At 27.3% G+C, this 14,983-nt stretch overlaps 1 protein-coding gene across 3 annotated transcripts in view; it reads right to left on the reverse strand.

Moving 5' to 3' along the window:
• Positions 1-7,023, reverse strand: part of LOC111641080 (polypeptide N-acetylgalactosaminyltransferase 1-like) — a 58,382-nt gene extending 51,359 nt beyond the window's left edge. Inside the window, exon 1 of one of the 3 annotated variants that reach the window (XM_023387196.1) lies at positions 6,727-7,023. The gene's annotated coding sequence lies outside the window, so the exon portion shown is untranslated. Of the gene's footprint in view, positions 1-4,878; positions 5,031-6,282; positions 6,335-6,726 lie in introns of those variants that run through there. The other 2 variants (XM_023387197.1, XM_023387195.1) reach the window with 2 other exon arrangements.
• Between the last annotated feature and the right edge of the window lie 7,960 nt (positions 7,024-14,983).

A 14,983-nucleotide genomic window follows, 5' to 3' on the forward strand; every position in this document is an offset into this window, starting at 1 on the left:
AAATAACACAGCATACAGTATATATAATCAAACATCAAAAATAAACTGAAAAAAGCACTTAAACATACAAGTATAATGCTTGAGCAAGAGTGAATAAGGACATGGATGCACAACAGATTGTGTTTATGCTTCGAGTGTAATTTGAACTCGGAGGCAAATTTTTGTCAAATTTAGCATGTGAACTCCGAAGCATTCAAAGTATAAGATACCACTGTATTCTAAAATGATTACAAATTATCCAAATTAGCATGAATTGAAGTCACCTGGATGATATATATATATACAGTGGTACCTCAGGATACGAAATTAATCCGTTCCGAAACTGAAATCGTATCATGAAAATGTCGTAAGGTGAATCATTTTTTCCCATACGATTACATGTAAAACCAAATAATTCGTTCCAACACTAAAAACACACTCAAATTAAAGCTAAGTTGTACATTAAAAAAAAATAACTGTAGTAAGGAAAACACTGAAAAATACATTTTGTAGTTGTAAATGTATAAATAACCATAATAGAATAATAAATGATAAAAAAAAGTAGTTTATTTGCACTTTACCTTCGAGGATAGACGACGGTGGAGGTGTAAACTGCTGGCGGAAGAGAGGGAGAAGGAAAATGATACTAAAACTTAACTTTCATAACATAATGTAACAATAACTTAGAAATAACTTAGAAAATTAGTGTTGCTTTTTATATATTTTTTTAAATTTTTGTTCACTGCTTTTTACTTTCTTTCCTTCACTTCCACCAGCACTTTCACTGGATAGAGGTCGCTTGGTAAAATATCTCTCCAAAGAGATTTGGCTTTGCCTACTTTTTAAAATGTTTCTAAAATGACTTGGGCAAATGTCATTAAACTGAGCAGCAATATGGCCAGTGTAAACCTTTTTGGGATGTTTCTTTTCAATAAAATCAGTCACTCTCTGATAATACCTCAAGATTTCCTTTATCGAGCGAGATCCTTCTACGACAAAGCAAACACGCGGACTGAGACCGATGAACAGAAGTAAATAAAAAATGGCGCTGCGAACTAATGTAACGTCGTATGGTGAGTTTTTGTTCGTATCGTGGAGCAAAAATATGTTCGAATTTCATGTCGTATCCTGAAAATTTCATATGCTGGGGCGTTCGTATCCTGAGGTACCACTGTATATATATATGTTACTGGCCAAACCCAATTTCAGGCCAAACTGGTTTATCCTACACATGTCAGGATATACTAGTTTAGCCCAGGACAATCTAGTTTGGCCTAAATACTTTAGGCCAAACTGATTTAGAGTTGTTATTCCAGTATATTAATGTTAATATATACAGCTTTACAGGAGTATATTAATGGTTAAAATAAAATTAAAGGCAATCAATTAAGTGAACAATATTTATTCAAACATAGTCTACTTAATTATAAAAAACGGTATTGATTAGAAGTGACACAACACTTGTACAGTACAAAACTATAAAATAAAAATAAGCTAATCAGTACTTATCAGTTTGTATTTTTTTTATTAAGCCATGCACTTTTAAAGGTAATTAACTTTCGAAAATATTTTCAAAAATTAAACAAAATAATAAAAATAATTTTTAGAGTCTAACTAAAATTAAAAATTAACTTATTTGTGCTTCTTAGTGCAACACATAAAATATTTAATCTTTTATTTACTTTTACAGGGTGTACCGTTGTTGCAATTTGAATTACACAAAATCAATTTTTTTACATTGGCACCTATTTGTAGCACAGTTTTTGGTACAGGTGCATCAAGTCCTGTCCCAACTGAATATTTGGTAGCTGCAGTCCTTAGTGAGATTTGAACATCTTCATTAACATCACTTTCTTATAGAAATTTTTGAGTACAAGGGTCGTACTGTAATAAACAAATATTTTATTTTGACCAAATTACATAACAAACTTATGCTTTTTAGAACAAACAAAACGGAATTTAACATCACACTTTTTTTCTTCAAAGATCTTTATCAGGCTTTCATTATAAGTAAATATTATACAAAAACCCTACCTGAAAAAATTCATAAAACTTCAAAACCTCTTCCAAATATAAAAACAATAATCATCGAAATCAGTTTGGCCTAGGTCAAACTAGTTAAGCCTAAAGCATTTAGGCCAATCTAGATTGTACTGGACTAAACTAGTATATACTGACACGCATAGGATAAATCCATTTGGCCTGAAATCGGGTTTGGCCAGTAACATATATATGTACAAATATATAAAAAATAGAAGGATTTATAATTTTATTTTATATAATTTTATTGAATTGTTTGAATTTGGAATTTTTTGGCACAAGGGCCTGTTTATTGAATTATCATACTTTTTGTCTTCACAACTTTGAAGGAAAACAATATTCTTATATTACTAAATTAATTAAATATTAATTAAAATAAATATATTTTAATTACATTCATTCAATACTGTATTTTAATTCTATTCTAGGTTTTATGTTAATACAGTTGTTGATATGAGTGATATCAAATATTTTACATACAAATTATAAGAATTATAAAAGAGTATTTGTAAAAAAAAAAAAGCAGCATCATTTTATATGATGTAAGACTTATTATTTTTTGATTTACCATTTAAAGACTTTTTTATATTTGTAATTTACAATTTTAATCATATTTTAAACCATGTAATTTTAGATTATTGTTTATTTCTATACATAGTATTTTAGTACATTACCAGTGGCATGCCATCCATGGAAGCTGTGGAAGTGCTGCTTCCCTTGTATTTTCAAAAATATAAATACATATTGTGCAATTATTTTCATATTTTAACATACTTTGAATTACTTAATGCAGTTATAATAAAATATTAATTTTATGTATTTTATTATAAATTTCTATATTACATGTGAAAAAAATAAGATTACTATTGTATATTTGAATATNAAAAAAAAAAAAAAAAAAAAAACACGAGAAAAATTCAAATGTAGTCATTTATTATAGAAGCGTGTCATAAACAAAAATATAATAATATATACAGAGTAAATTTTCTGGGAAATATTCTATTTTCGTCCTGTTCTATTAAACAATGAAAATACAGGATATTTAAAGATATTCGAGCGAATAATTTTCCACAAAAACAGGATATTCAAACGTGTATTTTTACGTCATCAATTACAAATCAATTCACTCACCAGATGGAACTAGTATAGTGCCAGCTGTAATATTATTCCTGGAATCACTGGTAGAATAAAACACCTCCCAGTGGATTACCAGTAATAAAAATAAATAAAAATAATAATAAAAATAAAATAAAATTTTACAAAGAATTAAATTTAAATATTATTATTATTATTCCGAATCTATTCAAAAACATTTTATATTAACAACAATAAAATTGTTTTATTCGAAGCATAACAGTGATATAATCAGCTACGTATATATATGTATATAATGGTTAGAGAAACGACCGATTTAAAGAACATTTATTTTCTTTAATAATAATAATAAAAAATAAAAATGAATAGAAGACAACAAATAAAAGTGGAAGCGCTTCGCTAATTATGCTACATTTTTGTTATTTATTTTCGAATTTAGTATGTTACAGTAAGGAAATAAATTTATAATTACCCTTTTGAAAATCAACAAATTTATAAAAGATTATCAATTTTATTTTAAATTATTTATTTATATTTTTTTCTTAACTGTAAGAGAAAATTGAATAAAATTTTTATTACTTGTTTTTGTAAAAAAAAAAATACTTCTGAAAGAATAATTAAATATGCAGATTAGATTTAACATGAATATTTTTTGGAATTTTTTAATAAATATATATAACATCTCTATAAACGTTTATGTGTTTATCGCATTTGTACACGTTAAAAAAATATATATTTTTCGACCTTTTCAGGAGTATTTTTTGAATGTTTTACGTATTTTTTAAAGTTTCTTTAAGTTTTTCGAAAAGTCCTCATGTTTTCTCCAAAAAAACACAGAAAAACATAGTTTATTGAAATTGGTTTATTCATTTCATTTTTATTTTTTCTTAATTTAAAATAACATTTATGTAATTTGAAAGAATTTACATATTTTTAACAGATTCTTTTTATATAAACAATAATTTTAAAAACTCTAATCCTTGTATAGGTATAGTTTTATTTACAATCTCAATTTTCTATCAACTTAATTCTTGTTGTCTTTTGAAAAAAATTATGATAGAAAAACATTTAGAAAAGGTTTTAAAAAAATAAAAAATTTCCGAAAATTCATGGATATATTCAAAAGCACAAAAAGTATTCGTGAAATCTTTTAAAATCACAAAAAGTATTTATGCAAACCCTCAAAAAAAAAAATACAAAAAAATTGACTTAAAATATGAATTAAAAAGTGTATAAGAATATTTAAAATTGTCATTTTTCTTAGAAAAAAGTAAAATAAAATGAGATTATTTGAATATTTAACTAATAGTTAAACCTTTTAATAATGACATTAAACCTAAACATAATTAATTCACAATCTAATTTTTTTTATTTTTTATTTTTTTTAGGAGAAGCGAATATGTCATAGGACTGTTTACATATGCAATTAATTTTCGAGAAAAAGGGGAGAAAATAAAAGAAAAGGGGAAGAAGATATCGAATTTTAAAGAATATTAACACAAGCCAACACATCTGCTCCCTTTACAATTCTCCGAAGATAAAAATATTTTAATAAAATAGAAATAAAGAAATCACTTCTAGGGGAAAAAAATCAAAGGTAAATAAACAAACAAACAACATAGATATTTCATGTAACTAAATTAAGTAAATTATTATTATTAAAATTTAAACATTTTAACCATATTTTACTTCATCTTTTGAAACTTGAACAAATTAACAGTCTTTTAAGGAAAAAAACACAAAGGAAACGTAAATGAAACTTACCAATAATTCAATAAGCCCTTAAATTCGTTAAAAAATACCAAAATTTCGTATTTTTGACACATCAAAGCGAATAATTCAAGTAAAAAGGACGAAACATACCATTAGCTCTTAAGCCTAACTGCAGACGATAAACAAGTTTACATGATCAGTCCTAACGCAATTTTTTTTTTTTTTTTTAAATGANAATTTTAAAATATATATATTTTTTTAATTTCAAAATCATTACAATTTCATTTTGTTTTGAAATCTTGTTAAATTCTTTACTCCGTTACGATTGATTAACATAAAAGAATCAAAGTATTTTTAATAGTTAACAATTTTGAATATTAATAAGCCAAACTTTTACATGAACCAAATACTGATTAAACTAGCAAGATTACAAATTTCAGAAGCACTCTTCAGTTTTATTGACTACTATCATCAATTATTCTGATTAATCATCATTATAATTTATTAAAAATATTTGATTACCGCTATTAGTTCATTTAAAGATTTAAAAGTATCAGTATATATTTTTAAAATTTTAATCACAATCTCAAGTTAATAATTAAACAAAGTATTATGAACTGTAAGAAAATGCAATGTCATTTCATCCAAATTGAACCGTAACAGATAAATTGTCACTAATGTCTGCTTTTTTCTATTTAATTTACACATTATAAATATATTTATTTTATTTTTTAACCTTAAAAAAAACTACGCCGACATATGCTGACTTCACACTTAAAGAACTACATATTGACCTTGCTAATATTGTTAAACAAATATATATATATAAACTATCTTTCTTAAATTCAAAAACATATATGCTGATTCCATAATAATGTTTTAAACTTAACAACATGTATGCTAACTCTACAGTGAATTGTTTTTTTTAACTGAAAAACCTGTATGCTATATTACACTGACTTTTTTTAGGCTCACAAATATGTGCTGACTATGCTGACATTTTAAATTGAAAAATGTATACACTGACTCTAGAATACATTTTTTAAGCTCAGAAACCTATACGCCGAGTTAGACCGAATTTTTATACAGTACATCTATTAATTTAACAGTATATATTCATGTATTTATATTACATTTTATACAAATGATTACTTTTAACATATACAAACTACTAGATGTTGTTTACATATATAATACATTTAAATACATTAAATCAGGCATGTTTATGACAGATTTTTAAAAATAAGTGGATACACACCTTAAAATAAATTGTAAACATGTGTAAAAGGTAAATAAACAAACAAACAACATAGATATTTCATGTAACTAAATTAAGTAAATTATTATTATTAAAATTTAAACATTTTAACCATATTTTACTTCATCTTTTGAAACTTGAACAAATTAACAGTCTTTTAAGGAAAAAAACACAAAGGAAACGTAAATGAAACTTACCAATAATTCAATAAGCCCTTAAATTCGTTAAAAAATACCAAAATTTCGTATTTTTGACACATCAAAGCGAATAATTCAAGTAAAAAGGACGAAACATACCATTAGCTCTTAAGCCTAACTGCAGACGATAAACAAGTTTACATGATCAGTCCTAACGCAATTTTTTTTTTTTTTTTTAAATTATTTAAGTATTTATTATTATTTTCTTTAACTTAAAATATTTATTTAAAATATATATCAATATATTTAATTATACATTTATTATTATTTTTTTAAACTTAAAAGATGTCTATGACACGATCGCTGTCGTGTTTCAACCGTGACAGATCGAAATTATATGAAAAAATCTAATTAAATACCGTTTTAGAATAGATTAAATTACATCTAAACGTCTTTAAACAGTTATATAATTTAATCTGTAATTTTTTTTTAATAAATTATTACCTTTAAAAGGCGAGTTAACGTCGATCCCGTAGCTAGAATGTGGTAAAGCGATGCGCTCTTACGGTCACGTTTGTATAGAATGTCATCAGAAACATCCCGGTACGTCTGACCCATTAAAAAAATATTTAAATATATATAAAAAAAAGAAACAACTTTCACTGACCCAATTCTAACTTTCTTCATTTGTTTTGTCGCAATTTGATTTCCGTTCCGTGTTTAACGCAAATAATCATCGGAACACGTTATAAAAGGTAAGCAAATACAATGAACTCGAAGAGCAAATTTCCGTTTAAAGACTGCTCGTAATAACGTTTTTTTAAACGTTAAAAATGCTTGTGAAAAATAAAATAAAAATGATCTTTTGGCATCTTTGCATCCAAGTCAACAAAAACCAAATTTAAATTAAAAAAAAAAAAAAAACACGAGAAAAATTCAAATGTAGTCATTTATTATAGAAGCGTGTCATAAACAAAAATATAATAATATATACAGAGTAAATTTTCTGGGAAATATTCTATTTTCGTCCTGTTCTATTAAACAATGAAAATACAGGATATTTAAAGATATTCGAGCGAATAATTTTCCACAAAAACAGGATATTCAAACGTGTATTTTTACGTCATCAATTACAAATCAATTCACTCACCAGATGGAACTAGTATAGTGCCAGCTGTAATATTATTCCTGGAATCACTGGTAGAATAAAACACCTCCCAGTGGATTACCAGTAATAAAAATAAATAAAAATAATAATAAAAATAAAATAAAATTTTACAAAGAATTAAATTTAAATATTATTATTATTATTCCGAATCTATTCAAAAACATTTTATATTAACAACAATAAAATTGTTTTATTCGAAGCATAACAGTGATATAATCAGCTACGTATATATATGTATATAATGGTTAGAGAAACGACCGATTTAAAGAACATTTATTTTCTTTAATAATAATAATAAAAAATAAAAATGAATAGAAGACAACAAATAAAAGTGGAAGCGCTTCGCTAATTATGCTACATTTTTGTTATTTATTTTCGAATTTAGTATGTTACAGTAAGGAAATAAATTTATAATTACCCTTTTGAAAATCAACAAATTTATAAAAGATTATCAATTTTATTTTAAATTATTTATTTATATTTTTTTCTTAACTGTAAGAGAAAATTGAATAAAATTTTTATTACTTGTTTTTGTAAAAAAAAAAATACTTCTGAAAGAATAATTAAATATGCAGATTAGATTTAACATGAATATTTTTTGGAATTTTTTAATAAATATATATAACATCTCTATAAACGTTTATGTGTTTATCGCATTTGTACACGTTAAAAAAATATATATTTTTCGACCTTTTCAGGAGTATTTTTTGAATGTTTTACGTATTTTTTAAAGTTTCTTTAAGTTTTTCGAAAAGTCCTCATGTTTTCTCCAAAAAAACACAGAAAAACATAGTTTATTGAAATTGGTTTATTCATTTCATTTTTATTTTTTCTTAATTTAAAATAACATTTATGTAATTTGAAAGAATTTACATATTTTTAACAGATTCTTTTTATATAAACAATAATTTTAAAAACTCTAATCCTTGTATAGGTATAGTTTTATTTACAATCTCAATTTTCTATCAACTTAATTCTTGTTGTCTTTTGAAAAAAATTATGATAGAAAAACATTTAGAAAAGGTTTTAAAAAAATAAAAAATTTCCGAAAATTCATGGATATATTCAAAAGCACAAAAAGTATTCGTGAAATCTTTTAAAATCACAAAAAGTATTTATGCAAACCCTCAAAAAAAAAAAATACAAAAAAATTGACTTAAAATATGAATTAAAAAGTGTATAAGAATATTTAAAATTGTCATTTTTCTTAGAAAAAAGTAAAATAAAATGAGATTATTTGAATATTTAACTAATAGTTAAACCTTTTAATAATGACATTAAACCTAAACATAATTAATTAATTCACAATCTAATTTTTTTTATTTTTTATTTTTTTTAGGAGAAGCGAATATGTCATAGGACTGTTTACATATGCAATTAATTTTCGAGAAAAAGGGGAGAAAATAAAAGAAAAGGGGAAGAAGATATCGAATTTTAAAGAATATTAACACAAGCCAACACATCTGCTCCCTTTACAATTCTCCGAAGATAAAAATATTTTAATAAAATAGAAATAAAGAAATCACTTCTAGGGGAAAAAAATCAATCGATATTTTTCCCGGTTGTTCCCTTTTATTTTTTATTTTATTTTATTTTATTTAAAATTTTTTTTCCTTCAATTTTGCGACAGAAAGAACAAATCTCGTTTTGTTTCTTCCACCGAGACTCGCCTGACACCAGCAAAATAAATGCAAATTCCTTACTTTTTTTTCTAAATAACAAGATTTGAAAGGAAAGGAAAAACGGGAATGCAGTTTTTGGGGAATACAACCAGGAAACAACGAACGACGGTTAATGTAACGTCGAAAAAAAAATCATTATCATTCATATATAAAAATACAGTATGGTTCGTAGCGCTCCTCGAATCTAATACCGTACAAATCGGTACAATTTGCACATTTCTACAAAGCATGCGATTTAAGATTCCGGCCTTCGGCCCTTACTTTTTATTAAATTCGTTCTGAAAAAAGTTTTTTTTTTTTTTTTTTACAAACTACTATGACATTTACTTCTCTCGCTCTCTGCTAGAGGCAGCACAATAGACATCAATTATCTGTCTTCGTAATAATATATTCTTAAGACCAATGCCGTAACTAGGCAGGTGCAACAGGTGTACCCGCACAGGGCCCACTTGAAAACGGGGCCCAAAATGCTTGTATTTATTTTATTATTTTCCCAAACCTAATTAATTAAGGGGCCTAAACGCAAAATCTTGCACAGGCCACAGGAATGGTTAGTTATTACACCGCGTAAGACCTATACGGAGCGTTGACTAACCGAAATCGACTTTGGAAAGTACTAATTCCAGAAATTATAAAGTTTTTACGTAATAGCGATCGTCGACCGTCTTCCTCTTGTCAGCTGTCGAGCGATCTCGTTAGGCTTTATTTACTATGGTAAATATAGCAAAGCACGATTAACAAGTCGCGACAATCAGATTCGATCACCAAGCCGGGGATTTAGCAATATCAAAAAGAGAAAAATAATCTACGTGAAACAAAGTAAAATAAAAGCGACTTCTTAATAAGTTCTATGCATAGGCTGTACTTTATAGTTATTCGAAATTTTCCCATCCCGATTATTTCGAGATATTTGATGATACGCTGTGCTTTTAACAATATTCCGGTCAGTATTTTTCATTAATAAGTTCTTAGTCGTTACAGGAAAACATAAAATGCTGGAAAATCAGATTAAAAGTCATTAACGGTGATATCTGATCTTATCTTTACTTACTGCAGTTAATGCCAACGCTGTGAGCGCTCGTCGTAGAGCTGCCAATTCTTTTGAAATTTGGCAAAAATATTTAGATTCTCGGACTCCTAAATCGAGAGCTATTCTTCTTCTATTTACCTTTTATCTTTATATTTGTCTTTATTATAGGATACTGTGGTGATTTTTTAAGAATCCAAAACAAAAACAAAGCAATACAATACAGTTAATAATTACAAAACATCAGACAATATACAATTACTTACAAATAATTACAATTTTCAGTCACATAACTGTAAGCAATATACCAAAATTATAATCATATTATCTCAAATGCTCTTACAACATAACTAATTACAATAAAACCATTTAATATGTTATATAAGTATATCCATTAAACCATTTTATACATTATATAACCTTTCAGCAGTGTTGTGCAGAATCTAAGTTATAGTGTTATTCCGGATGCAGACATACATATTATCAAAATTAGTCCTGTGTATTCTGAAACCTAGTCGTGACGATAAAAACACAAAATTAGTCCTGTTATAATGGACTTTAAAAATATATAATTTTGAAGTTATGTTGTTAACTGAATTATGTTCTTGTATATGAGGCGCATGCACAATATATAGATAGCAATACGGAGCGTAAACACGTGATATAGATAGCAATTGATAAATAACGATAGCCTCGTAAGAAGTCATATTCGGCGAGATCGAACCTACATCCAAACAGTTAAATAGCATTTAAGTTAAGGAATTACATAATTTAGAAAGGTTGCGGCCCACGTTTTCATCGCGATAATGTGTACGTTGGTTGTTCAGCGCCGCCTTCCTGTAAATAAGCCTAGAAGTTTGACAATGGCGTTTGGAACTTCAGTGGAATCATGCTCGACGTACCAAACGCCATTGTCAAACTTCTAGGCTTACGGAAGGTGGCGCTGAACATCCAACGTACACGTTTTCGCGATGAAAACGTCGGCAGCAACTTCTCTAATATCTAAAGAAACAAAACGTTGTAAGAAACGTGTTGAACATAAACGAATCTGGTCCTTTGATATAACATTACTAAATCAGTTAAGTGGGCAGTTAAATTATTTACGGCGAATTCTTCACAAACAAATAAATCGTAAACGATATTTAAAAACCGGAAGAAATTTTATAATAATAATAACAATTCACAAATCAATTTAACGTCGTTCTGGTACAAGATTTCGAAAATCATCATCACAAAGCAGAAAAAGGCGAATTCCATCATTAATTAATAATAACGACGTATGCAAATAGAAATTATTAGTAAATATTTATTTTAACATAATCTAAATATTAATTATATTTTACGACACTAATTAATGTAATTTAATTTTCCGCTTTTCTAATTCCCTATTCCAGAAATAAATGAGTAAACTACTTCGTAGTAGCATAACCTTTAATGAATTTCTAAATATAAATTCTGTGGCAAAATTCTAAATCATTTTTATTAAAAACAAATAACAATTACACGAAGTTCATTCGATTTTTTGAAATTTTATAGATTTTAATAAGTAAAAATCATGTGTTTAGTCATTTTCCAGTAGGTGATCCGTGCTTTTCCATGCTTCAACCTTCCACATTGCCATTCTGGGGAATCCAGAGTCGAATCCAGGATAACTCCAGTAATTTATCGGGATCTATCCGTTCAGGATGCCATTCAGATGCCCCGTTGTGGGCCCGAGAAAAGACCGTCTTAGTGTCACGGGTGGAGTGCACAAAACAAACTTCTACAAGATCAATTCTTTTTCGTAAATATATTCAATTATTGTTGAATTTTTACATTTTAAAGTTGATTATTTAATGAAATTACATGCATTTCTTTCCAAAGAACGTGCTCTCGACACTTATTGCAAGTTCTTCGAATTGATACAGAAGGAGAGAAGAACTTACAGAAATTAAAAATTGCAAATTGATGTATTAATAAATATACAATATGTAAAAACGGAATTGGAAATATTCTAAAAATATACAACAAGAAATGCCAAGTACTCTGCGGTTTAAATAATGAATTTCTGAAGTCAAATAAGAAATTTTACGTATTGTGTCATCAATATGGCTATAAAATATCGAGTGGATACAGTAACAGGTGTAGACTTTTAAACACGATTGTAATGTTTCTACATCTGTTTATTCGACTATAAATTAGATATCAAATACATATTTTATCCTATGTTTAGGACATAAGTTGATAATAAGAATCGCCTTACAAAAATTTTAATTTTAGGCGTATCTAAGTGTGTTACATGCTAATTAATATAGGACCCTATAAAGCGAAGGAATACCATGAATTTAAAAAGACAAGGATTCTTTTAAAAAACAAAAAAAATTACCTAATATACTCCTACATCAATCGTAATTAACTATTTTTCATTTCATTCAAATGTAATTTAAAGACCATTTTTTGATTTAAAAAATGTTATAAAATTCCGCCTCGATCGATTTCTAAGGATCACATAATGAAATTTATTGATTTTTTTTTTAAATAAAAATATTAAATATCTATTTAATAAATAGAAAAAAATAGCAAATTTTTAAAAGTAAAGTCCGTTAAATATACTTCTAATTGGAATTAAATGTGTATTTCCTTCAAAAAAAGAAATGTGTTAAGGAACGTTAGAATGACTTCCTTATAACATAGACCTAATGATCCGAACCACATATTAAATTCTAAATAACATATCCATTTAATAAAAGTATGAAATTCCAGTATCGCAGTTGTACTATTTTTAATGGTATAGAAAGCCAAATAAGTTATAGGCATACCTCGCTAATATGGCAAATTAGATTCCAGATCACCACCGTAAAGCGAATCAACTTGCCATTGCACATAAAAAACATATTTCACTCTTATTTATTAATTGCGCTAGACCTAAACAACCGTGCAAAAGTAGATTGAAAAGTATCTAGATATATACGAGTATACCGGGAGCTTCTATTAATGCAATTGTCATTGACATGAAAGGACCTAAAGAAGTTACATCCTCAGATTATTTTACCATAGTGTCAGCAGACAATGGGAAACATAAAGTAGAAACAGAACTTCTGGTTTTTGTCGTCAGAAGTCGTACTTTGGCGCATTCTATTACGAACTTTTTCCATGGAAAAAGTGGTGTAAATATACAATATTTAAGCATATATATATGCTTAAATATTTTCTTACTAATTTTCATAATAAAATCATTTTTTCTTATCTTAAAAAAAATAGGATGTAGGAAGGGAGGTGTTCCGGTTGCAGTAGGAGTGTTGGTGAATGAGGTGAAAAAATAACGAATAAAAGCAAACAATGTGGATAAAATGTATAGTTAAGGGAAGGAACACGGGTACTTCAATAACTGATGTTGCAATTAGGTTAATTTTTTAAAAATATTTAAATATTAATGTATTTTTTTAAAGATTAAAAAAAATTATTTTATTATGGAAATTAGTAAAAAACGGTTGGAATATTGTGAGGTAAATATTTAAAAAAAAAACTTTTAATAGTTGTACTACAAACAAACTATTCTTCTTTATATGCAGTTAATTACATAATATTGGTAATAATCATTAGAATTATATAAAAATATTGCTTTTACTTTCCAGGCTATTATATATAACAAAATGGCGATGGAATAACCCCCAAAAATTCTACATGTTTGGACTCAGGGCACCTTGAACGTCGGGAGATGCAAAAAATTTCGGGTGTTGTGTGTATGTGGGGGGGCACGATTTTGTTCATCCTCTTTGAAGCTTAATAACTCCTATGCCTTTTGTCTAAAATTTCTGAAATTTTGCAGGAAGGTTTGTGTATTAGGCGCATTGATGCTATTAAGTTTTGGTGGTTAAAGGTCAAGAGAATGAAGAGATAGAGGGAGGTCGTGTGTCATATCTCGAGTGAGGTCGAACTTAATATTTTCCTCGTTATTAACATTTACAATTTTTTAAAAATAAAATATTATAATAGATGGCGCCACACGCAATTTGAAATGATTTTGCCGGAAAAGTTACGCAACTCGTTGCTGGATTTTTTTTTTAAAGTTGGCGTAACTAAGATCATGATAAGTAAATAAAATACCCAAGACGTAACGTGAAAATATTATTTTTTAGACATTAAAGGAATAATTTTGGAATATCCAAACTAATAAAATTCTGAATCAATATTTATATTTGTAGGTAATTAATTTTAATTTAAAATATATGCTCTCCATCTGAAATTAGTAGTGTATTTCCCCTGTACATCATACTTTTCCTGTTAGCAATAGAGTCGTGCTGGTCATCTAACTACTTTCAGGGGAAGTTTTGAATTGAAATAACATAACTCCCGATTTGTACTGGAAGTTCCTATACAGTTAATCGGGACTTCCTACTACTAATCTTTCCTTATCTGGTCTCAGCTTTCATCTATCTAATTCCGTTATCGAGATTAAGGAAAGACAGACAGACAACAGACAAACGGGCGACAGTGAGAATTTATAGGTCTACAATTTTTCAAACTGTAGCCCAATAAGTCTCCATACTAGTAGGAAAACATTTGACATACGATGTTTGCGCCAAACTATACCCTCTAAATGTAGCTTCAGAAAACTCGACAGTACCGGCTTTTAAGAGAGCGTAGCATAACGTAGGCCACGATTTTACAGATTGTATCGAGAAATTGCTACGATACGCCTCGAAAAAATTTCTCGGAGAAGATGTATTAAATACAATATACGATACACATTCTAAAAGTTTAGAGAGTTTTTACGCCCCGTGAGCACTAAAAGAGCTTTTTTATCATTACGTACTTTTAGAATTTATGTAAAATTCTTAAATTAAATCTGTAATTTAAGCTTGTCCTTCTGAGGTAATTTTTAATATATATATACATATATAT

The sequence above is a fragment of the Centruroides sculpturatus genome, unplaced genomic scaffold, assembly GCF_000671375.1.
Source record: "Centruroides sculpturatus isolate CEXI.00-Female unplaced genomic scaffold, Cexi_2.0 scaffold1417, whole genome shotgun sequence".
Classification (NCBI taxonomy): Eukaryota; Metazoa; Arthropoda; class Arachnida; order Scorpiones; family Buthidae; genus Centruroides; species Centruroides sculpturatus.